This window comes from Canis aureus, chromosome 15, assembly GCF_053574225.1.
Source record: "Canis aureus isolate CA01 chromosome 15, VMU_Caureus_v.1.0, whole genome shotgun sequence".
NCBI lineage: Eukaryota > Metazoa > Chordata > Mammalia > Carnivora > Canidae > Canis > Canis aureus.
In genome coordinates, this window is record NC_135625.1 from 52843239 (window position 1) to 52868620 (window position 25382).

Genomic DNA, 25382 nt, shown 5'->3' on the forward strand with positions numbered 1-25382 from the left:
AAATTTAACTAAGTTTCCATGCTGGCACTCCCAGAAAAGGAAGGCTCAGATCAATCAACCAGCATTTGTCTACTCAACACAAGGTACTTGACCTGGCTCTGAGCCTTCTCTTCATTTCATATGAGGGGAGTAACTCTGCTTTAGTCAATCAGCAAATGCCCAATGCAACTTCCTTTTTTCCTGTTCACTTTGGTCTACAAAAATCTCTCACCTTGTAGAGCTTTTCAGAGCCCCTTTCTATCTGCTAGGTTGAATGCTGCTCAATCATGAGTGCTGAATAAATCCAATAAGATCTATAAAATTTATTCAGTAGAATTATTATCAGTATAGAGAGCTGTTTTTGGCAGGTGTTGAGGAGGAAAATATTTCCTCTATTATTTTAGGTTCTAGTTCTTTTTTTAAAAAAATCTTTTTTTAAATTTTATTTATTTATTCATAGAGACACACACACAGAGAGAGGCAGAGACACAGGCAGAGGGAGAAGCAGGCCCCATGCAGGGAGCCCGATGTGGGACTTGATCCCGGGTCTCCAGGATCATGCCCTGGGCCGAAGGCAGCACTAAATCACTGAGCCATCCAGGCTGTCCCTAGGTTCTAGTTCTTTTGGTTAGTCTATTAATTAAGCTGATATAAGACATTAATACAAGGAAAACAAATTTAATTACCTACATATGGGAGCCACATAAGACTATGAAATCCATAAGCAGTCCAGCAATTGAGGCTCACATGTCAGCCATTCTGAGCTAAGGAGACAGGGGTAGGGGTCTATGGATCCAGACTATGAAGAAATCTTATAAGAAGATGAAAAGAACAAATATTTGGTAAACAAATGTTCACCATGCCATACACAGACGATGGGACACAGAGAAGAATTTGGTCTCCAGGTCTGCTGAGCTTCCCCGCAGCTTACCATACTGACCCATATTCTTTGTCATTATCTCTGGTGATAGTTCTCTTCCTGGATGAGGCTTTTTATCTAAATTCTTTTAAGTAGTTAAGGGGGAGGTTAAAGCTCTTTCTGAGTCTCTTGGTTCTTGATTGACTGCAACTCAATGTTATGCACATGCCAAAATGGCATATTTTGGGGTAGCTCATTCTGAACCCCTTCAAGGACTATTCCATTTCCTCAAAATGTGTCAAACACTTCAAACTCAATGCGCTCAGACCAGAATTTACCAATTTCCCACTTCCTCTGCCCCAAACTTCCTCTTACTCAGACTTCCTCTTAGGTCTATAAATAACATAGTCTGATAGATGTTTTAAGAGTCTTCCTGAATCTTCTCACACTGCAGCCAGTGGTCTTTCTGTGCTTTCTTCCTCTTCCTTCAACACATCCTTTCCTTTCTCTTCCTCCTATTTCTTCTTAATGAAAAGAACTTAGCTAATTGTTCTGCTTCTAAAAATGCTGTGTGGGGATCCCTGAGTGGCTCAGTGGTTTAGCACCTGCCTTCGGGCCAGGGCATGGTCCTGGAGTCCCGGGATTGAATCCCACATTGGTCTCACTGCATGGAGCCTGCTTCTCCCTGTTTCTCTGCCTATTTCTCTGCCTCTCTCTCTGTGTCTCTCATGAATAAATAAAATCTTTAAAAATAAAAAAATTTTAAAAATGCTGTGTGCCTATTATAATAAATTCAAACAGAATGGACAATTTTTTTCTTTTCTTTTTTTTTAATTTTTATTTATTTATGATAGTCACACACAGAGAGAGAGAGAGGCAGAGACACAGGCAGAGGGAGAAGCAGGCTCCATGCACCTGGAGCCTGACATGGGATTCGATCCCGGGTCTCCAGGATCGTGTCCTGAGCCAAAGGCAGGCGCCAAACTGCTGCGCCACCCAGGGATCCCGTTTTTTTTTGGTTTTTTTTTTGTTTTTTTTTTTGTTTTTTTTTTAAGTAAAAGTTGAGTGAAATCTTCTGGGTATAACGTTTGGTACATCTTACTATACTTCAGTAAATATGGAGAAGGTTCTTAGAATACAAATGTACTTACTTTACTCATTGAGTTGAGGCCCTTTAATGGTACATTTTTCTTTGAATAAAATTCCCACCCTCTACATTGAGCTCCTTCCCTTCATTACTTCTCCATCTTGCTGTCTTTCCAGATATCCAGAGCTCCATTGTCCCCCACCCACCTAAGATTTCCCTGTAGCCATCCAGACCCTCTGCACCTGACTCAGTCCCCCTGTTTAATACCAAGTTCTCCCTGTGGACTGAAAGCTTGGAGGACATTAAGAGTCTTATTTGCCTTGGAATCCCAGCACCTAGCCCCTAGCAAAGTACATAAGAGTCACATTCAATATTTTTGAATGAATATATGAGAAAGCTTCAATTCTAGATAATGCATTCAAGACACATTTAAGTGTCAACTGGATGACGGATTCTATTCTGTTATCATGAAGATAAAAGATCCATAAGACAAGACTCTCCTCCTCAAGGTTTTCATACTCTCCTGCTGGTCCATCAGCCAGAAATGTCTCTAAACTAGAGAGAGACAATCCTCTGGGCTGTGTCAGTTTGATACCAATCCCCTTTAAAGATATCACCCATATCCACAATCCTGGGATTCTAAACACTTTTATGATCTGCTACTTTGTCTATAACCATTTCAAGATAAATTAATGTGTTGAGGTTATCCTCCCAATTCTTTTTATCATGGTAAAATATAACATAAAATTTGCCTTTAAGCCATTTTAAGTGTACAATTCAGTGGCATTAATTACATTCTCAGTGTTGTGCAACTGTCACCACCACCACCTGTTTCCAAAACTTTTTCATAACCCCAAACAAAGGGGATCCCTGAGTGGCTCAGCAGTTTGGCACCTGCCTTTGGCCCAGGGCGCGATCCTGGAGTCCCGGGATCGAGTCCCGCATCGGGCTCCCAGCATGGAGCCTGCTTCTCCCTCTGCCTATGTATCTGCCTCTCTCTCTCTCTCTCTGTCTATCATAAATAAATACATAAATCTTAAAAAAAATAACCCCAAACAAAAACTCTGTACCCATTAAGCAATAACTCCCCATACTCTTACCCTTCAGCTCCTGGTAAACTCTAATCTACTTTCCATCTTTGTGAATTTGCCTATGCAATTTCATGTAAATGGAATGATACACTATTTGTCCTTTGATGTTTGGCTTATTTCAATCACCATAATGTTTTCAAAATTGCAATGAACCTTTTAATATTCATTTTCACTTTTTTTCTTAATATGGGGGAAATGTTTGGTTTACTACCCATTTAGAAATAAATCAGGAAAACTGTTTTCTGGTTTCATTTTGCTTAGAATATCTTTTATTACAAAGAGTGTTTATAAACCCTATTAGGTTTTTATTCTCCTTCCTTTGGAGAAAACTTAGTTGGTTTTTGGCTCACACACTTAACTGTAAATTCTTTCTTCAGGGGACTTATCTTACCCTCGCCCCCACACCACAATTTTCCCCTGTTCTGATGGATGTTTGCTGACGCTAACCAGAGTAAAGAGTTTTTGACCATAGGTTGAATGGAACACATGACATCACTCATTAGGTATCTCGTTCCTTCCCTCCAAATCTGAGAAGGGAATATTTTGAAGTTGGGGTTCAGAAAAAAAATTGGATTGCCTGGGGTTCATTACATTTCATATTCAATGGTCAAAGCCAAGACCATGGCCATCTCTTTAGGTTCTTCCATTCCTTATAAGTGTTTTATTATCAATTTTCTTAAGCATGGCCTAGCTTATTCTAGCATAGAAATGGCCAAGATTCCTCAACTCTGCCTTCTTAGCTGGCTTACCTTGGCCTCTAATGCTTTATCTCATTTGGCAACATCAACAAAATAATACTAGTGATACTTGTATAGAGAGGAAAAATAATTTCCCCCATACCTTTAATTGTTTTTGACTGAAATCTTCTCATCCTGTGTTAGAGGATGGATCAACAAGAGAAAAACAAACAAATTTAATAACATATATCTCTCATGTATATAGGGGATATACTTAGGAAAACTGAATAAGACTCATCAAAATGGCCCAAGCCACCACCTTAAATATCATCTTCAGATGAAGACAAAAGAAAAATGTTGGGGAACAGGGCAGTCTAGGTATGGGAAATTTCTAGGAAAGCACAATGGAAAACAATAAGGTTTGTTGTGCCTATTTAAGTCGATGCCTCCTCCACTGACAAGATTCTCTTGTGATTTACAATCATCCTTCTTTTCCTGGTAAACAGAGAGAGAGAGACGTACAAAAAGAGATTTCCTTTATAAATTTTTCTGACAAAAGGGATCCCTGGGTGGCTCAGAGGTTTAGCGCCTGCCTTTGGCCCAGGGCGCGATCCTGGAGACCAGGGATCGAATCCCACATCGGGCTCCCGGTGCATGGAGCCTGCTTCTCCCTCTGCCTGTGTCTCTGCCTCTCTCTTTCTCTCTGTGACTATCATAAAAAAAAATTCCTGACAAAAGAGTAACTTTTATGTTTTTGGAGATTCTCTTCTGTCTCCCTTTTCTCAGAAATAATCAGCTCAAAATAATCAATATGCCAAAGAAGCATATTTTGGGGTGACATGTTCTGCTACCCTTCACTTGGCTTTATAGTGTTTTAATTTTCTTTTTTATTTTAGTCTTTTTAAAAAACAACTTTATTAATTTATTAATTATTAACAGAGGAGAGACTGTGCACCGGATGGAGAAGGGTAGAAGGAGAGGAAGAGTCTCAAGCCGACTCTGCACTTAGTGGAGAGCCCCATGCGGGGCCTGATCTCACAACCCTGAGATCAGGGCCTGCGCTGAAACTGAAAGTTGGTTGCTTAACTGACTGTTCCACTGAGGCACTCCAGTGTTTGACATTTGCAATGTGATTTCCTATGAAGTTAAGGAGGAAAAATATTTTTCTCCTAGCCTTTCAGGTTCTGTAGCCAGGGTACAGGGATACAAAAGCACTTGGCTTTGGGGGTCTGAAACAGACAGGTTTGACCACTTGCTGACAAAATCCAAAGGTAGAGAAATGAGTGGTGGTAAAACAGGAAAGGAATTTATTTTAGCAAGGCCAACACAGAGAAGACAGTAGATTAGTGTCTCAAAGACTATCTCCAAGGTGCTGAAAATACTTCAAAGTTTTTATTTAAAAAAAAAAATGTGAGGCGGGATCCCTGGGTAGCGCAGCGGTTTGGCGCCTGCCTTTGGCCCAGGGCGCGATCCTGGAGACCAAGGATCGAATCCCACGTCGGGCTCCCAGTGCATGGAGCCTGCTTCTCCCTCTGCCTGTGTCTCTGCCTCCCTCTCTCTCTCTCTGTGACTATCATAAATAAATAAAAATTAAAAAAATTTAAAAAAAAATGTGAGGCAAAGGTGAGAAGATACATGCAGGTGGGCAGTGAAAGTCAAATTGATCATTGTCTTGGAGTCAATTATGGGCAGGATCTTGCTGGCCCAGAGAAGTCCTTATGTGTGAGGGAGTAGCTTCAGTTCCTATTGATGTAGGAAAAGACATTAGGGTTCAAAGCCAATAGCCAAGAAAGAATTCCTGAGATGTCTTTGGTGCAAAAAGGTGGTTATATTAAAGCCCAGGGACAGGACTTGTGGACAGAAATAGCTGCACTGGGGTCATGAGGATTGTGACCCATTTTCAAGTTGGGAGGGGGTTAGGGATAGCATTAAGTCTCTAAGGAATTTTGAAAGCAAGGTTTCCAGGACTTTGAGGGGGCTAGCTATTTTTGGGAAAAGGTCATTTGTTACTGCCTAATAAAACCTTAGTCATGAGGCCCTTCAGATATATATCCGTGGGCCATATGCTTGGAGGATGATTGCCAACACATATCTTGGGGGGGTTTAGAGATAAATGAAATTTCTAAAGGAATTTTTATATGTAGACTTAGAGGATCCTGGGAGTCAGGCTAAGATTGCCTTTTGTCCTTAGCAAAGTATTGACATCGAGGCAGTTGAGTGCCTACAGGAGTGTCCCTCTACCTGTTTCAAGGACTTGTCAATGGGCTGTAGGTAGTAAGGAAATTTAATAATTTCTCCTCTGCCTTTGTTTCCCACCTCACTATCAGAGGATGCTTTGGCTCTGCCTTAGCTAAGAGACTAACTGGAAAGAAGAACGCAACTAGGAAGTTTGAGGTCAAAATGGAGGCAGCTGAAGTCTTCTTTCAGTTTTGTAGTTGCTAAAATATTAGATTGACAAAGACAGATTAAACAGGAGATAACCCCCCCCCCCCCAATTTTAATTATGTATATACACACTGGGGTCTCACAAAGTTTTAAGCCACCATCAAAGGTGACCAAATGGTGGAGACTTCTGTACATACATCCTGAACTAAGAAAAGGGGTAGAAGTTTGGGGCTTCTAGGTGGAGGGAGGCAATTCACAGGAAGGAAGGTGAGCAGAGAAAATGGTTAAAAAAAAAAAAAAAAAAGTATGCCCTGTCCCATTGGTAAGTCTCAGAGGTGAATTATTTCTGCCAGCAACTCTCCTCCTGGTACCCAGGGAGAAACTGTTGTAATGGAGATTTCCTTTGTAAATGGAGATTTCCTTCACAAATATAAATTTCCCTACAAATGGTAACTTCCACTCTGTTTTCAGAGCTTCTCCCATGTCAGCTTTTTTTTTTTTTTTAAGATTTTATTTATTTATTCATGAAAGACTTAGAGGGAGAGGGAGAGGGAGAAGCAGGCTCCCTGCAGGGAGCCTGATGTGGAACTTGATCTCCGGACCCGGGGATCACACCCTGGGCCCAAGGCAGATGCTCAACCACTGAGCCACCCAGGCATCCTGTTTGTCTGCTTTTTTCAAAACAATGTTTCAAAATAATCCTTATGACAAAGACGCATATTTTGAGGTGCATACTCTCATACTCTTTAATAGGCATCTATTTTATCCTGAAAACAATCTCACAAAGGAGGTAAGGTGGGGTTTAGTTTTCTCCCTTCACAAAGGAAGAAACTTAAAATGATATGAAAATTTAGATGATCTGCACAAATTCATGCAGCTAATAAATGGCAGAACATGAGTGGCAACGGTGATTTGTGATTGGTTGCCCGACTCTGTCTCAGACAAAGAGGACACTCGATAAATATTTGTTGAAGGAATGAATGATGTGCTTGCATTTGCTCTTGTCTGACTGACCATTCTGTTGGCAGGCTCTACAAAAAGCCAGCTGTTTCTTAGAATAAGCAGAGCTTTCCCACTCCGACCTACTTCCTAGTGTCTCTGTAATGCTGCTATTCAAACTTTTAGGTGGGTAGTTGGCCTTTCCAAGCAGCAGAATATCCTTAATTTATAAAAATTCTCAGAACGTTGTCACAAGAGAATAACAGGTGAGAAAAGGAGGACTTGGTTCACTATTCATTCATAAAACACTTATAATTAAGAACATATACGCAACACATTAGAATAGGAAGGAGGTTGACGGGATGACCACTGGGTGTTATGCTATATGTTGGCAAATAGAACTCCAATAAAAAAAAAAAAATACACACACACACACACACACACAAAAAAAGAATAAGAAGGAGGAGGGAGAGGGGAGTTGAGTTTGGGCCAAAAGGAGAAAATATTTTTATGATTAAATACAAGAAAGCCACTCATGGATCTATGGTATGGATCATAGGTCTATGGATCTATGGATAATGAACTATGAACCAAAGAGTATGTAAACTTTGTACCTGAGATCCCAAAAGAAAAAAAAAAAAAAACATTTTACATCTTTCTTTCACTCTTCTCCTCCATGCAATAATGGAAGGGAAAAAAGAAGCAAAAAATCTAAGCCTACCCAAAGTGATGTTTTTGAATGTCACTTTTATTTTGTAAAGAGCCTGCTTTCGGAGAAGTGCAAGCTCCAAGGAGAGAGCTGCGCTCCTCAAATGCAAGCCATTTCTGCCAGTTGCTTGCAGATCTTTTGTGCCACCAGGGGAGTTGCTCTCAATTGTGTTGACTTTCTGTGATCTTCCTTTATCATGCAAACCGAGGCAGTCTAATTGACTGAGCTGGGTCCTCCCCAGTCCCCAGCAGATGGTCGTTACTCAGAGCAAGTGAATGGTAGGGTTACTGTTGGGCTCTGGCTCTCCCTACCGCTCTGTAAACCAGTAAACAGTTTCAAGGTCCCAAGATTAGACAGATATTTGCAATGGCTGATGTTTTGTCATTCTTCCTGGAATGGATTTCTATTTGGAAGGCTTTAAATTTTCCAAATCCCAGGTGAAGATGGATCCAAAGTATTATATAGAACTCGGTCTAAATTTTTAAATCAGTTATGTAACAGGAAAAACAAAATGCTATTTCAATATTAGTCAGGAAAGAAAACAGAAGACAAACTTTAAATGATTCTTTAATTTTGCAAGCTTTTACGAAAAATTTATTTAACACCGATAACCTGTTTTCCAATTCTAAAATACCTTCTCTGTAAAAAAAAAAAAAAAAAACTGGAAAACAAGAATCACGAGGAAAAAAAAAATCTGTCTGAGCATCACGCATCACATCACTCGGAGATAAGATAAATAACCTTTGGTTGAATTCTACTTCTTTCCAAATTCTTGTCTTTGCACTTGTATTTGTATTAAATTAGAACTTACTAAATATTCATTTTTATTTTTGCTTTATTTCTCTGAATATTACAAATCATTAGCATTTTTCATATGACTAATAACTTCATTGAACTGTTTTTTTTTTAAAGATTTTATTTATTTATTCATGAGAGACACAGAGAGAGAGCGAGGCAGAGGGAAAAGCAGGCTCCTTGCAGAAGCCTGATGTGGGACTTGATCCCGGGACTCCAGGATCATGCCCTGGACCGAAGGCAGGTGCTAAACCACTGAGCCACCCAGGGATCCCCTCATTGAACTGTTTTTGAGTACAGCTTTACTGTTTATCGTGTGGATATACCACTTTAAAAAAATCAAGGCATTAAGTGTTAAAAGAAAATTTCCCACAATGTACTGATATAGTAGGCTTTTATTCAGCATTTCACTAATTGGGCTGCATCCAGTCTAGCAGATAGAAGCGAGCTCCAAGTGCTGCGCAAGGCAAGAGATTTTTACAGCCCAAAGTGAACAAGAGTAAGGGATATTTCTGGACATCACTAAGGACTTAATCGGAATAAGTAAGTAACCCGGAGTTTGACAATGATACATGTTTATTTGGTCTAATTTCAGGTAAACACTTATGACTTTAGTTTAAATTCTTTTATTAATTTTTTAAAAATAGACACAACTACAGAGAACCATATAACTAATATCTTTTTATCCATTACTCAAAATTAACCAATGCTTATGTTTTGTCATTTTTCTCCAAAAATTGTAATAAAAGAAATGGATTGTTACAGAGATAGTTGAATTCTACTTTATTTTCCCCCACATCTTCTCATTATAAGTTTGATGCAAACCCAATCCATCTTTTTACACTTTCTGTAAATATATATTTTCTGACTTGAAAAAATTACGTAATGGTGTCATATTATGCATATGATTCTGCAACCTGCATCTATTGCTCTGCATTATCTTTTGAGATCTGCTGATAGCACATAGTTTCATTGAAATGGTAATCCATATAGAATTCGATTCTATAAATATGCCACAATTTATCCATCTGCCAACTGATAAATAATGAGTTGTTTGAAAATTGTTTTCCTTGTTACAAATAATAGAGCATATTTAAGTCTCCATGTATACATGTGTCAGAGATACTAAAAAAGTGAAATTTCTGGGTCATGGGGTATACTAATTTCAATTTAATAGCAATTGCTACAGTAATTTTTTAAACAGGTCCTAGCAATTTAATTTTTTTTAATTTTTATTTATTTATGATAGTCACAGAGAGAGAGAGAGAGAGGCAGAGACATAGGCAGAGGGAGAAGCAGGCTCCATGCACCGGGAGCCCAACGTGGGATTTGATCCCGGGTCTCCAGGATCGCGCCCTGGGCCAAAGGGAGGCGCTAAACTGCTGCGCCACCCAGGGATCCCAGGTCCTAGCAATTTATAAGTTTCCCCTTCCTTGCACCCTTGTAAACACTTAATATTCTAAAACTTTTTAATTTTTATCACTGATAGATATAAAATATTTCAGTATGTCATTTTGTACTTCCTTGGTTACTAACAAGGCTGAAGATCTTTGTATATTTCTTTACTTGTAAAATGCCTGCTCAATTCTTTGTCTTAAAAAAAAAAAATGTCCATGATCTCTTTGTCTCTTTTCATTGATTTGTCCTTTATATATTCTGAATACTAATCCTTAGTGGCTTGTCTTGTAACAATGCTTATGACATTGATTTTGTTTGGAAGTTTCAATATTGATGTACCAAAATTCATACATTTTTTTCCTTTATGATCTGTTTTTTTTTTAAGATTTTATTTATTTATTCATGAGAGACACACAGAGAAAGAGACAGAGACAGAGACACAGGCAGAGGGAGAAGCAGGCTCCATGCAGGGAGCCTGATGTAGGACCCCATTCTGGGTCTCCAGGATCACACCTTGGGCTGAAGGCAGCGCTAAACCATTGAGCCACCCGGGCTGCCCTATGATCTGTTTTTTTTTTTTTTTTTTTTTTTTTGATCTCTGTTTTTTAAAAACTTATTTTGTTGTTAAGAAATCCTTTATTACTCCAAAACTATAAACATATTCTGTGTTTTCTTCTGAAATTATTAAATAATTATTTTTACAATTAAGTCCATAATTCTTTTGGAGTTTTTATCCTACCTATGGTATGAGAGGGAAATCTTTTAATATTTCCCACGTGGAAATCTAGTTGACTCAGGACCATTTGTCGATGTGTCCATTATTTTTCTAGTTAATTGTATTGACATCTCTTTAACATTTGAAGGCCTCATCACTGATTAGGCTTGTTCCTGAAGTCTTTTATTTTTTATTTTTATATTTTTTAAGATTTTTATTTATTTATTTATTCATTCGAGACACAGAGAGGGAGAGAGAGAGGCAGAAACACAGGCAAAGGGAGAAGCAGGCTCCATGCAGGAGCCCAATGTGGGACTCGATCCTGGGTCTCCAGGATCAGGCCCTGGGCTGAAGGCAGAGCTAAACCACTGAGCCACCCGTGCTGCCCCCTGAAGTCTTTTATATGTTTACTGGTCCCTATATCATACTGTCTTTATTTATATGACTCTGAGTAAATTTAGGTATTTTACCTTTTAGTTTCCAGGATTATTTTAGACTCTTATTTCTTATATATGAATTTACCAATCCATTGATATTGCCTTCTATTACTATTTTGCTGAGCTTTTTTTTTTTTTTTTTTTTTTTTTGCTGAGCTTTTATCATGAATATTGAGTTTTACTGAGTGCTTTCATCTCAATCTGTTGAAAAGATTATATTGATGTTTGTTTTAAATCTAACATGGTAGGGATCCCTGGGTGGCGCAGCGGTTTGGCGCCTGCCTTTGGCCCAGGGCACGATCCTGGAGACCTGGGATCGAATCCCACATCAGGCTCCCGGTGCATGGAGCCTGCTTCTCCCTCTGCCTGTGTCTCTGTCTCTCTCTCTCTCTCTCTCTGTGTGACTATCATAAATAAATAAAAATAAATAAATAAATAAGTAAGTAAATAAATAAATAAATCTAACATGGTAGATTATATTGAGAATTTCATGTTGACCATCCTTGCATTGATGAAACTTTATCTGGTTGTGATATGTTGTTTTGTACTTACACATACCATATTTATATTATACATACAGTTAATTCTCATTATTCATTGCAGTTGTGCTCTATAAACTTGCTATAAACACTGAATAAATATTGAATCATTGTTCCTAGAGGAAATATACAATTAGGTTCCTCTAGGACTCTGGAGACATGTTAGTCAACTGATCAATATATAATCTTGTTTTATGTGTTTTTGTCTAAAGATACCTTATTTAATATATATTCTTGATTCATTAACATTGAACTTGTGGCCAATAATACTATAACTCTTGCCCAAATAATGCTTATCTAGTACATGTATTTTCTCTGTAAGGCACATCACAACCTTTTGTGTCAAGAACACTAGATAGTACTTTAGTGCTAGGCTATTTTAAGCAGCAAAATCATCAAGAAAAAATGCAAAAATATGAAAAATGTGGCACTAAATAGATCACAAAAAGTATACTTGTTTACTACAAAATTACTAAAACAGAAGGCATAATGTTACCTTGTTTAACCTTAGCTGGGAACATGTGAGTCCTGCAACTCAAATTTTTTGCAACTCTGCACATTTCCGTAAATGACCACGAAAGCATTTTAAGTATTGATTTTGGGATTACAAATACATTTGACAAGTAGACGAATTCATAAATAGGAATCTGCAAATAATGAGAACATTGAGTATACTATAGAATTTGATTTGTTGTTTTTGAAAATTAAGATTTTTGCATCTGTGTCCATGAGATTATAAGTATACAGTCCCTGTTCTTTTTGACATCAAGGCAAATTGAATTTTGTGACTTTTCCTCTATATTCTCTGAAACATGTTATATGAAATACAGATTGTGTATTTTTCTTGATAAAAACATATATTTTCATCTTAAAAATTGTTTTTCGGAAGAGGGAGGGGAAATTTTGACAACTTTTCAATTTCTTAATGTTTATTAGTTCATTCAGCTTTTGTTTTCAATCAAATTTGTTAACTTGTAATTTTTGTTTGTTTCTTAGAAAATTTACCTGCATCTAAGGTTTAAAATGTATTGGTTAAATTTTTTTTAAAGTTATTTTCTTTTATATCTCTAAAGTAAATATAAATATGCCATGATTTTAAAGATTTATTTATTTATTTTGGAAAAAGAGAGAGAGCACTCACATGGGGGAGGGGGTAAAAGGGGAGGGAAAATCTTAAGCAGACTCCCAGCTGAGCTCCACCCCAAGGTTGGGCCTGATCTCATGACCCTGAGATAGAGACCTGAGCTGAAACCAAGAGTTGATGTACAACCAACTACGCCACCCAGGCATTGCAAAATTGTCATGATTTTAGTTCAATTATTTATTTATACCTTCTTCCTTTTATTCTTGCTCAGATTATTTAGAGCATTATCTTTCATATTCATCTTTTTAATGACTCTGCTTTGGACTGCATTGATGATCTCTCCCTTGTTGTTATCGATTTAATTAATTTTCTTGCTTATTTTCATTCTCTTATTCCCCACTTTATTTTACCTAGTTAGTTAGTTTGGTTGTTTTTTTATATTTCAGTATAAAATATTTCTAATTTCCACTTTGATTTTCTTTTCAAATCATGGCTTATGTGTTTTATTTCTTTGTTTAAAAATATGTATGAAATTATCTTTTTTTATTTGTTTGTTTGAGGTTGAATTGTACCACACTGTGGATGAATGAATTTGGTCGATTTTTACAAGTATTTCATTACAGGCTAAAGATAATAACAACTAAATACAATAGTTACCCCTAAACTGGATCTGTGCTGCAGGGGGGAAAATGCCATAAAGGATATTTTTATTTCAACTGACAAAATTTGAAATTAGATAGTAAAGTATCAATATAAGAATTTATAAAGTTGGTAACTATATAGTGGTACTATGAGAGAATATTCTTATTTTTAGGACATACACATTGAGGCATTTAAGGGTTAATGATGACAAGTGTGTAACTTACACTCAATTCAGGAAAAAATTTACACACTCATACACACAGAAAATGATAATACAAATGGGTAAAATGTTTAGAGTAGGTGAATCAGAGTAAAGGCTATACAGGTGTTCTTTTTGTTATTTATATTTTTCCAGATTTAACTTTCTGTATATTTAAAATTATTTCCAAATAAAAAGTGTAAAAAGTGTTTTATGGTACCTCAAAAAGAGTGTGCATTTTCTGTTAGGTGCAGTATTTTATATGTAGTAGATGAGTCTTTTTAGCTATGTTATTCACATCTCCTATACCCTAAATAATGACCCTCTTCATCTGATTGGGTGGTCTACTTCATCCATCAGATTCAGAGAGTTAAAAAAAATCCCAATAGCTTTATATTATTTGAGTTCCTATGTGGTTTTGCTTTATACATTTTGAAAATGTATTGCTAGGAGTATTAGTGATTCTTCATTTATTTTTAACCTTTTATAAAAATATTTTATTTATTTATTCACAAGAGACACAGAGAGAGAGAGAAAGGCAGAGACACAGGCAGAGGGAGAAGCAGGCTCCATGCAGGGAGCCTGATGTGGGACTCAATCCTGGGACTGTAGGATCACATCCTGGGCTGAAGGCAGGCACTGAACCGCTGAGCCACACAGGCATCCCTCTTTTTAACTTTTATGTAATTTCATCTACTATAAAAACAAACAAAATACAAGGCACACCCACTTGCCAAATCTGGGATAAGCTACATAACAAAGTCAATAATGGTAATAATAGGTCATAACTTAAGGAATAAAGTAAGAATCTATGAGTCCCTGCTGATACAGATAAATAATGAAATAACAAATAGGAGGGGAAAGGTCATCTTCACATTAAAATGTCAACTAATAAATGTAGAGCAAATGATTCAGTTAGAAAATCGTCATTTGGCAGCCATGATAAAACAATTACATTAAGGAAGAATTATCAAGGAAGGCTAAAGTGAATGAGTGATTTTGATGACAAACAGGATATTTGTATAATCTCAAAGTATACCTCCCTATAAGTATGTATTAATTACAAAGGGAACATAGTAACTTCATAGTGGAGAAACTTGACAGACACCATCTTGACTATATGATCAAGTTTAGTTCATAAGATATGGGACAAATCAATATTTTGTCATCTAGGTCATGAAACATCTCCAATTTATACTTAGATGGTTGTATCCAGTGCATGATATTTTCCCATGGGCTATGCCCATAAATGTATAGATTCCTGGTGTATTTACCATAAGCAATCCAACCAACAGGGTTCATCCAGTTAAAAGCATTCCAAAGATAAGCCCTCCCCTGTTAGCAAATACTTTTAGCTCTTTTGCTAGGAGGTAGTCATTAACATTCTCACAAGGAGATTAGGCCTAGACATCTGCCTTGTTTCTGCCCCCACTCTCCTCCCCCCCCCCCAATAAATGGAAAGGAAAAAACTGTAGACTTACTGCTTAACCCTTTTCTAGCCATAGACAACACAAATATATGCATATTCTCCTCTATAGTTTTTTTTTTTTTTTGAAAGAGAACCTTTTATTACCTTTATGTACAGAAAATTCAACAGCATCCATTCAGCCCAGTTTGGTGGCCAGTTCTTTAGCGTTTGCTTTTTGCAGCTTGGCGATGCAAGCCACCGACTTTAGACACAGGATATTGCCTCCCCAGTGGCACCAGATCTCATCATATCTGTCATTGTAATTGGTCTTGATGACATCTACCAGATAAGTCAGAGCCGCTTGTCTTCCAAGTTACCGTGTAAAGGCAACAGTGGTGCAGGTCTTCCTGTGGACCAGACTCCCCAGCCTGGCCTTCCCTTCATAATGCAGTAAGGAACCCCCATCTTATGACACAAGGCAGGCAGGAAGACGAGCTCAGTGGGATCCACATCATGTGTGATCACTACCAGCTGAGTCTTCCTGTTTTCCACCAAGGTGGTGACAGTGTTAACCCCAGCTCAAGGGACAAGTGGCCTCTTTGTGGGGACATTCCCTTTGCACATAGTTTTCTTCTCAGTCTGGGCCAACAATCTCTGCTTCTTCTCTTGCTTCATCTCTGGTCTGTACTTGTGGGCCATCTTAAGCAGTTGAGTAGCTGTTTGGTGGTCCAAGGTCTGGGTGAACTGGTTGATAGTGGAAGGCACTTTTAAACATTTATAGAGAATAGCCCTTTGCCACTGCAGCCAGATGTAGTGGGGCCAGTTGACAAAGAGGGTGAAGTACTTTTTGGCCTGGATGTCCTGTCCAATGCCAAAATTCTTGAGTCTTTTTTTGAACAGGACATTGACCACCTTCCTGGCCTCCTGCTTCTTCACAACAGCAGGGGCGGGGGCCACCTTCTTCCCATTTGCCTTCTTTCCTTTTGGCATCTTGGCTTGCTGGAGGACTCTCCTCTATAGTTTTATTCCTGGTGCCCTTCATTGAATGGAAATCCTTTGTCTTGGGCAGCCCGGGTTGCTCAGTGGCTTAGCTCTGCCTTCAAGCCTAGGGTGTGATCCTGGGGACTCAGGATCAAGTCCCTCATCAGGCTCTCTGCATGGAGCCTGTTTCTCCCTGTGTCTGTGCTTCTCTCTCTCTCTCTCTCTCTCTGTGTGTCTCTCATGAATAAATAAATAAAATATTGAAAGAAAGAAAGAAAGAAAGAAAGAAAGAAAGAAAGAAAGAAAGAAAGAAGAAAGAAAGAAAGAAAGAAAGAAAGAGATCCTTTGCCTTGAGGTAATTGTGTTCAACAAATTTTCCTCCATGGCTTGTATTTTTTAATTGTTTATGAAATTGCTCTCCACCTCAGGTCACAAAGATACTCTCCTTTCTTGTCTATTCTTGTCTCAGCTTCATTGGATAATATTTCTAAATCTTTATTGCAGAGTTGGAACAGCCCTCCCGATCTCCTAGCTTAATGCATGTGGCTCTGATCCGGCTCCCTGTGTGCAGGGTGTGGGCTGCCCTTTCCTTCCCGAACAGGTGTCCTCTCTCTAGGCCCAGCATTTAAGGTTCTCCTAGCTTCAAAAACTCCATTTTCACTTCAGAGTCCTTGTGCTGCTTAGAGTTAAAGTTCACTCTCTTTTTTTTGACATCTTCAGTTTTTGCTTTTAGCTTGGTTATGTTTTTTCTCTCTCCCTATTTTTTTTTTAAGTAAAATTTTTGTGGCCTTTTCATGTATGCAGCTTTGGTGATAGGCAATCTTTCCACATGAACCTTGCCTTTTATATTGATTAAACAGTTATAATTTTTTCCCTCTGTAACATCAGAGGAAAGAAACCAGTTACTTCTGAGGGTAAGAAACTTTGGGGGGAAATAACAGAAATATCTGAGGAATTTTATCAGTTTTTTGTCTAACGTGATATGTGATGTGACTTCCTCAATGGATTTCCCTCAATCTTCAGGAAAATATTCCTTTTCTTCAATGCCTTTCATCAATAGCCTTGAACTTGGTTGTGATAGGGACAGAGCTGTTCACAGAATTCATTAGTTCACAGAATTTGAGGTTCAAATTCCACTTCTTTTTTTTTTTTTCTTCAAATTCCACTTCTTTTAGTAGCTGTGTGACCTTGGAAAAATTATGTAACTTCTCAGAGTCTCAGTTTCCTTATTGCTTCCATCAGGTTAATAATATGCACCAAATAATATTTTTGTACTAAATGAGAAAGATCATGTACATGCCTTTCCACCTCCTTGAACAAGAAAAACAGAATAGTAGAATGGAAAGATTTCCAGGAGGATTTGATTTGTTACTAACTTACACTGCAGTTTTGTCAGCCTCAGCCTAACAGTTTCACTGCATACAAAATAGTCCCTAAAATTTCTTCCAAATTAAAAAGTCCATGACATAGGTTTTACAATTGCATTTAAGATAAAAGCCTGACAAAGCCCCTGTGTAGTACATTTTTTCTTTGCAAATGTTTATTTATATTATAAATTTACTAAACGAGAGAAGTGATTTGACTTATGAGTTAAATATCTCTCTAGGTAGTGTAGAGTATTTAAGTTCTCTGCTTTATCCCTATACACAGGTATGGTGCAACCAATTGCAAGATGTATGTCAGATAATGTGTTCCTAAAATTATTAACTGAAATGATAAGTAGGAATGGAAGGAAAAAGAAGAGTCAGGAGAAGGGGATCAGAAACGCTGAAGAGATGTTTGGGTGAGCAGGGGGGCATTAGCTAAAATCTGCTTTTACTTTGGAAGTTTATTTAAACATTTAGTCCTTAAACACAACATTGAGACTAATTTAAGTCTCCTGGTTTTAATTTGCTGAATTTGATGATCACGTGGAAGTTCTGGTTACCAGCAGAAACCAGTTTTTCCTTGTAGCTCCAAATGACAAAGAACTGAGTGAGATAGAATGGATAAGGGCGCTGTGTGTATTTTTACTCTTTTACAAGTCATCAATCTTCAACGAGATTCATTTTCCTACAGGCAATCTAAATTGATCCATGGTCATTGGAAAATAACAGGCTATTCTTAAATAACTGTGAATAGGAGGCTCAAAAGTAGCTCCTGTTGGAAACAGTTGTGGAATGTTCAAGAAATTATGCACATATACACACACAAAGAGGCCTCTCCCAGCAATGGAGGAGCAGCTAAACTGCATTGCTGCAGAAGGCCATCGATCACATTTATTACACTGCAGACAGCAGCAATTTTAAGTGAGGCTGGGTTTCCCGAATGAATTCCAATAATTCAAGTTATGATTACTAAACTGTGTGTCATACTAATTCAATATTACTTGTGTGCCAAAAAAAGAGTTTAAATTATTAGTCATATAATATGGGTAAAAATACCTGATTTTTATTACTTTACTCATTAATAAAGACATTACAAACCACAAACCATTTGGTAATTTTTTAAAAATAAAATAATGAGAGAAACTGTGCAAACTCTAGCAACTGTATCACAATTGCACGAATGGTCAGCTGTTTTTTGTTTGTGCTACATCAGAAATAGATTTATTTGGAGTATACTTTGAACTTTGAAGAACACTTTTTTTTTTTGAGGTTTTTGTTGTGTTTTCCAAATTGGAAATGTTTTTATTGGTTTGTGAATTACAAAAGTAACTCACAGCCATGAAAAAGAAAAAAATACAAGATATATAAAGTGAAATTTCCCCCAGATAACACCATTTTTGGATATGTAATTTTTTTCAAAAAGATGTATGTTTTTCAGGTTTTTAATAAAGAGTTTTTTGCCCATCCCTCCATCTATCCATCCATTGAAACATATTTCCATTTTGAAAAGTAGAGGTTGGGGAGAAGGCAGGACACAGTGGTTCCTGTTTCCATGGAGTGGAAGACTTACACATCTCACATAATAGGGCACTACTCAAGATCTCCTGTGAGCACAGAAAGACAGCCCTACTGTAGGGTATATGGAGCTGTGTGTTGGGAGTTTGGGTTTCCATGTGCTCATTTCAGCTTCATTTCTAACTAGTGTGCAACCTCATTATAAAATGTGTGTTTTTTGCATGTTAGTCCACCTCGATTATATTCTGCTTTAGAAATGTGTTTTGAGAAAGGGATCATTAATTCTTTTTAAAAATTTTAACTGTAAGTAGGCTCCATGCCCAATGTGGAGCTTGAACTCACGACCCTGAGAACAAGAGTTGCACACTCCACTGGCTGAGCCAGCCAAGCACCCAGGATCATTAATTTTTGATGAAAGATCATTTTTATTTACAGGAATGATCAATTGTGGGTGCTCTGAAATACTCTAACCAATCAAAGAAAAAAGCCTTATAATGACTACTCAACTAGTCTCCTTTAAACTAAGCTTAAAACATTTGATGTTTTTGAGAAATAGAAACAGATGCCTCTCTTGGTTCTAAGAAAATACTTCAAAAAATTGATCATGTCTGGTCATAGTAGCATTAGGATTAGTAACACAGACAAAGGTTTGGGAGTGGTTGTCTATGTAGGCTGAATTTCAAAGATGTAGTTCTCAGAAATACAGAGAGTTTTGTATAGAGCTGAATGAACCTTCCACAGTCTGAAAGCCTATCTTCGGGAAACAAATATCTGGTTGCCATGGAGACACTCAAGGTGGATGAAGGATGGATTAATCAAAATACAGGAAATCCTTTTTATGAGCTTCCTAAGAAATCTAGTGTGACATGAACCCTCTGGACTGTCTCCTCCTGTTCTTCCCTCCATCACACAGGAAATCCACTATGGATACAATGACACACATTTATTGTGCTGAGTTCTATGTCATTCTCTCTTGCTTGAAAGGCATCATCATACAAGCACAAGTGTTTCTCAAACATTTATTTTTTAAAATAGTCTTTGAAATTTAAGGGAAAAATGATCTTACTCTCTCTACAACAAGGAAAGAGAAAGGTTAGAAATAGTCTCTGAAAACTGATTGTTTATTAACGGAGCTATATTCTCTAGGGAATAAAGATTATGAAATAATTTGTGCTGAGATAGAAGCAGAATGCAGTTTGAGTCTAAAAAGAAACATAATCTGATCATTTTATTTTATTTTATTTCTATTCTGATCATTTTAAATGTTTATTTTAGTCCAAAGCAAGTCATTTCAGTCTAAATATTAGTTAAATAAATGAATGAATCTAAATAAATTATTAACTTGAAAAAATTAAGTGAATAAATCAATTAAATGAGTATTCCCTTTCTTCTCAACAAACTGATGGGTCAAATTAATCAAAATAGTTAATCCAGTTGTGGGAGACATTTTCAGAAGCCTCCAGTAAATCATTCTTGGGCAGCCAATTCTATCTTAACCCCTGGTTTTGGATAGCCACTGCATCAAGTAGATTGGATGCGCTAGCACCGAGAATCAAGCTGATGTAAGTAGATTTTGGACACTCTCCAAGAATGGATAAAGGCTCACAGTGAGGATGTCAGCTACCATAGGCATGGGGCCTACAGGAAGCCCAGAGGGACCCAGTAGAGAGCACGTAGAGAGCACAGGCAGGGAGGTTTTCCACAATGGCGTGCTGGATCTGAGAATCCATGTGTTCTCACAGACTGAAAGGCTGATGGGGGTGGGGGGGTGGGGATGCAAATTGCAAAGGAATTTAGCATAGGGTGAAACAGTGGTCCTCAATTGGAGCTGACTGTGTCATGACTGGGGGTAGGGAAGGCTGGGAGGGAGAGCTACTGGCATCTAGTGAATGGATGCCAGAGATGCTGCTGAGCAGCCTATGGTGCACAGAACAGCCTCCTGGGGGGAAAAAAAGTCAAAAGTGCTGAGGTTAAGAAATCTTGCAGTAGAAGAAATAGTTAATAGATTCTAAGCAGCCCTTTAGATGGCTCATCAATTCAAGGATTTACATGAACAGAACAAAAGGACTATATCTTCTGAGCAAAGCAATAAGTAATCAGCTCTGAACTTGGAATTTGAGGCCCTGGATCTCCATCTAAGCCTCACTATTTATTATTACCTGTAACACGACAGCCTCTTTGAGGCTCACTTGTTATAGTAGAATCAGCCAACCTCTTACTGAGTGAGATGACCGGTGTGAAATCACAGAATACAGGGAATGTTCAAGAAATAATGACTGGAAACTAGCCAAAGTGTCTTGTCTTTATTTTAGAAACTACTGACTTTAAATTTAATTTTATATTGAAGCAAGGTGAGTCAGTTTTGACCAATGGTGACAAAAAGAAGAAAAATTATTTAAAATTCATTATTTATTTTGGATCTTCACATATTGTAGGGGAGGAAAAAGCTTTCTTCAACCCTCTTAGGGTCCCTGGCTGGGTTTGAAAATGGACATAAAACAAATTAACAGAAGAAACACATGTACATTTCATTGAATTTTTACATGTACATGGTAGCCTTCACAAGAGAATGAAGACCCAAAGCAGTGACCAGAGTAGAGAGCTTTAAACCTTTCAGGCAAAGAAATAATGAATCTGAGGAAATGACAAGACAGAGAGGTTTGGGCTAGGGGTGTTCAATGGTGAAGAAGTAACCAGGGAGATAAGGGTTAGTTTAACAAGGTTTATTTATCAGATTTCTCAGCCCCCAATTCCCTGTCTCTCATGAGAAGAATGGCTTCCTCCATCCTGGTACAGGGAGGGGACCTTTCACTTGGGAAATTTATGACCTGTTTCATAGGAGAAGGGAGAAGGGGGGAGGTCACAGTGACCTTTTTCTGTTGCTTTCTCAGACTTACTCAGTTTAAGATATGTGACATGCCAAGGTACCATATTTTGGGGTGGCATGTCTTGGACCCCATCAGTATGAAATATAATTTTTTGCTTAGAGGCTGCTGGGTGTGAGGCTGCAACACTGCAGAAGGCTATATTTCTTTGCCTTAGGAAAAAGAAGATAGGGAAAATGTGTGGGGAGGGATAGTGGGAAGGCTGGATAGAAGTGCAGGGTGCATGTATTTACCAAGATCTCAGAGATGATTTGCTTTGAGATATGCAGCGTGCCCCTCTCCTCCATGTCACCACCAAATATCAGTAAAGTCTTTGTTACTCCTTTGTGACTTGTGGGTGAGAATTTGTTTAGTTTTTAATATCACTAGTGCTGATTCCTGCTTCAGTGTGACTATATAGGGGTATCATTAGCCCACGTGAAGAAAAATGATCTCAAACTTGGAAATAAGTCAAAGGGTGATTAATGTCATGCTAAGAACATTTTCAAACAAACCTACCTAAGGATCGTCAGACTCTGGTAACTTAGAATTGTTTGCATAATTCATTAGAACTCAGAGATTTTAAAATTCTGAAAGCTGATTTGGGGCCATGTTATTCTTTTTTGTTTAGTAGGAAGGATAAACCTGAAGGTTATGGTTTTATTACCCTGTAGGATTTTAACCACTGTATACCTTTGTCTAAATCAACAATTTTATTTCAGCATGACTTTTCTCCCCATTTATTGTAAACATCTCAGTTTCTTACATCCCCCTTTGAATTGTTTTTATCATTCTGCTGGTTACCTTATTAATAGGTTTAATTAATCTTTGGTATGAACTTACTATCTATATAAGAATTATATTTTCAAAAAAAAAGAATTATATTTTCAACATCTTGAGATGATGCTTTGGTACCCATATGCAGCCTTTGTGTGAATTAGGAAAAAAGTGTTCCTTCTTTGAATACAGTTAGTTTTCTTATGTTCAAGTGCAATTTTTAGAAGATAGAGTATTATTTATTTTTTAATAATAAAATTTACAGTAAGCCTGAGGTCATTCTATAAAAATTCTACAAATTAAATTATTGAATACACAATAAAGGAAATACAATTTTTTTTTATGATAGTCACAGAGAGAGAGAGAGAGAGGCAGAGACACAGGCAGAGGGAGAAGCAGGCTCCATGAACCGGGAGCCTGATGTGGGATTCGATCCCAGGTCTCCAGGATCACGCCCTGGGCCAAAGGCAGGCGCCAAGCCGCTGCGCCACCGAGGGATCCCGGAAATACAAATTTTTGATCACAATAATAACTCAATAGAATACTTAAGAAACCAGTAAGATTTCATTATTAGTTATAAAATAGCTTTACATCTTGCTTTCACAGAGATAAAATTCTTTATGACAGCTTCAGTGCCTATTTGGCTTTAGTGTCATGTTTTCTAAAGAAATGAACAGTTTTTCTCATGACATTGTTTACCTTTAATAAATTTTATTTTCACAAAGCTATAAAATTGTCCATTGGCAATTGCAACTGCAAGGTGAAATTTATCCTGGGAGCTACAAAGCGTTATTGGAAATGTGTCATGTAAATCATTGTTGCAAATATATTGAGATACTTCATCTGGAGTATTCTAAGTGTAGATTTTAGAAATCAACTTAGTATTTACTTGCCTATACATTGAATTCCCATCAGTATCATTTCCCTTACTTTGTTCACCAAGCAATTTCAACTATTTGTCAATAGCTCCTATTCATTGGAATTCTTTTTTTTTTTTTTTTAATTTTATTTATTTATTTATTTACGATAGTCACAGAGAGAGAGAGAGAGGCAGAGACACAGGCAGAGAGAGAAGCAGGCTCCATGCACCGGGAGCCTGACGTGGGATTCGATCCCGGGTCTCCAGGATCGCGCCCTGAGCCAAAGGCAGGCGCCAAACCGCTGCGCCACCCAGGGATCCCTCATTGGAATTCTTTAAGTTACACTGGCCATCTGCAACACTGAGAGGCCATTATGTTCTTTCAGACTTTCCTTTGAAGATGGTATTGTTATAGCTAGCTTAGAAAAAGAAAATTGAATTTGGAATTGAGTTTTGGATTGTAGATAGGATTCTAAGTTGACACTTCTTATTCCTTCCTTGGTACTGTCTATACTGGGAGACTTGCCATCTATGTCAAGATAGTCTGCTATTTGTTCAGTATCAATATATTTTTCATAAACATTATTGCTTTGTCTTCAAAAAATCTATAATTCTGGGCAGGCCTGGTGGCTCAGCAGTTTAGCACCGCCTTCAGCCCAGGGCGTGATCCTGGAGACCTGGGATCGAGTCCCATGTCGGGCTCCCTGCATGGAGCCTGCTTCTCCCTCTGCCTGTGTCTCTGCTTCTTTCTCTCTCTCTCTCTGTCTCTCATGAATAAATAAATAAAATCTTTTTTTAAAAATGTATAATTCCTTTGATGCTTTCAAGTGCATCATGTACACTGAATCTTTTTTCCTGCATCATTTTGCATTTAACATCAAATTTTACCCAGCTATTATGCCAAATGAGTACTGAGCAAATAAATGTAAAACTGGTTATTTTTAAGATCAAACTTTTACTTGTGTTGCAGAAATATGTAACAATTAATGTCACAATAATTTCTAACAGAGCATTGCCTTCTCTTCAGTGAGTTTCTCCTTTTTTTTTTTTTTTTGAAGATTTATTTATTTATTTTTTGAGAGAGAGAGGAGGAGGAAGGGCAGAGGGAGAGGAAGGGAAATCCTCAAGACAACTCTCCACAAAGGGGGAGCCAGATTCAGGGCCTGATCCAGGGCCCTGAGATCATGACCTGAGCTGAAATCAAGTTGGACACTTACTCGACTGAGCCACCCAGGCACCCACCTTCAGTGAGTTTCTAATGTCATGATAGATTCAGCTTGATTTTCTCATCATTTTTTCAAAAAAGGCTTCAAATTTCTCTTTCCTAGAATCATTTTTAATCAACCCCAACACAGAAGCCAAAAAAGATGTTTCATGTTTTTTATCAGGATGAAACAAAACAAGGAATATAGAATGTTTTGTAAAATTTTTCATGATTTGCTCCTGCAATCCCTTGTTTCCCATGTATATTTGTGGCATCATCATGTCTCCAAGTCACTCAAATTGTTTTGTCTAGATTCAGTTTTTGTAGACATTCTGCTGAGAATTGATATTATCTGTGTCAACATAAAGTGACTCTTTTTCTCCAAGAGATTCTAGCCCATGAAGATTAGATTGAAAACCAATAAATAACTAACGTCATCATTTGTTTCAGGAAATTCTTGCAAACCAATTTATTCAGGTGAATATTTGCCTCACTGTGGCAAACAGCTAGTCTTATAAAAAAAAAAAAAAAAAAAAAAAAAAACGGGCAGCCCCGGTGGCGCAGCGGTTTGGCGCCGCCTGCAGCCGGGGGTGTGATCCTGGAGACCTGGGATTGAGTCCCACATCCGGCTCCCTGCATGGAGCCTGCTTCTCCCTCTCCCTCTGCCTGTGCCTCTGCCTCTCTCTCTGTGTCTATGAATAAATAAATAAAATCTTAAAAAAAAAAAAAAACAACCTGTGTGTTCACCGGTACAAACAGCTTGCTTATCAGGACAAGAATTTGTTTATCCAGACTTGTTTTAAGACCTGCTGTGTCCACCAATCCTAATGTATTACATCATAAACTTTGGCCAATCTTCACCATTTTCCTAC

The 25382-nt window shown here is 37.8% G+C and overlaps 1 protein-coding gene and 1 pseudogene across 5 annotated transcripts in view; one reads left to right on the forward strand and one right to left on the reverse strand.

Annotated features, from left to right (window-relative positions):
* Positions 1–25382, forward strand: part of LOC144284804 (adenylate cyclase type 1-like) — a 414796-nt gene that overhangs the window by 93213 nt on the left and 296201 nt on the right. The window lies entirely within an intron of this gene.
* Positions 15140–15933, reverse strand: LOC144284045 (large ribosomal subunit protein eL8 pseudogene; annotated as a pseudogene).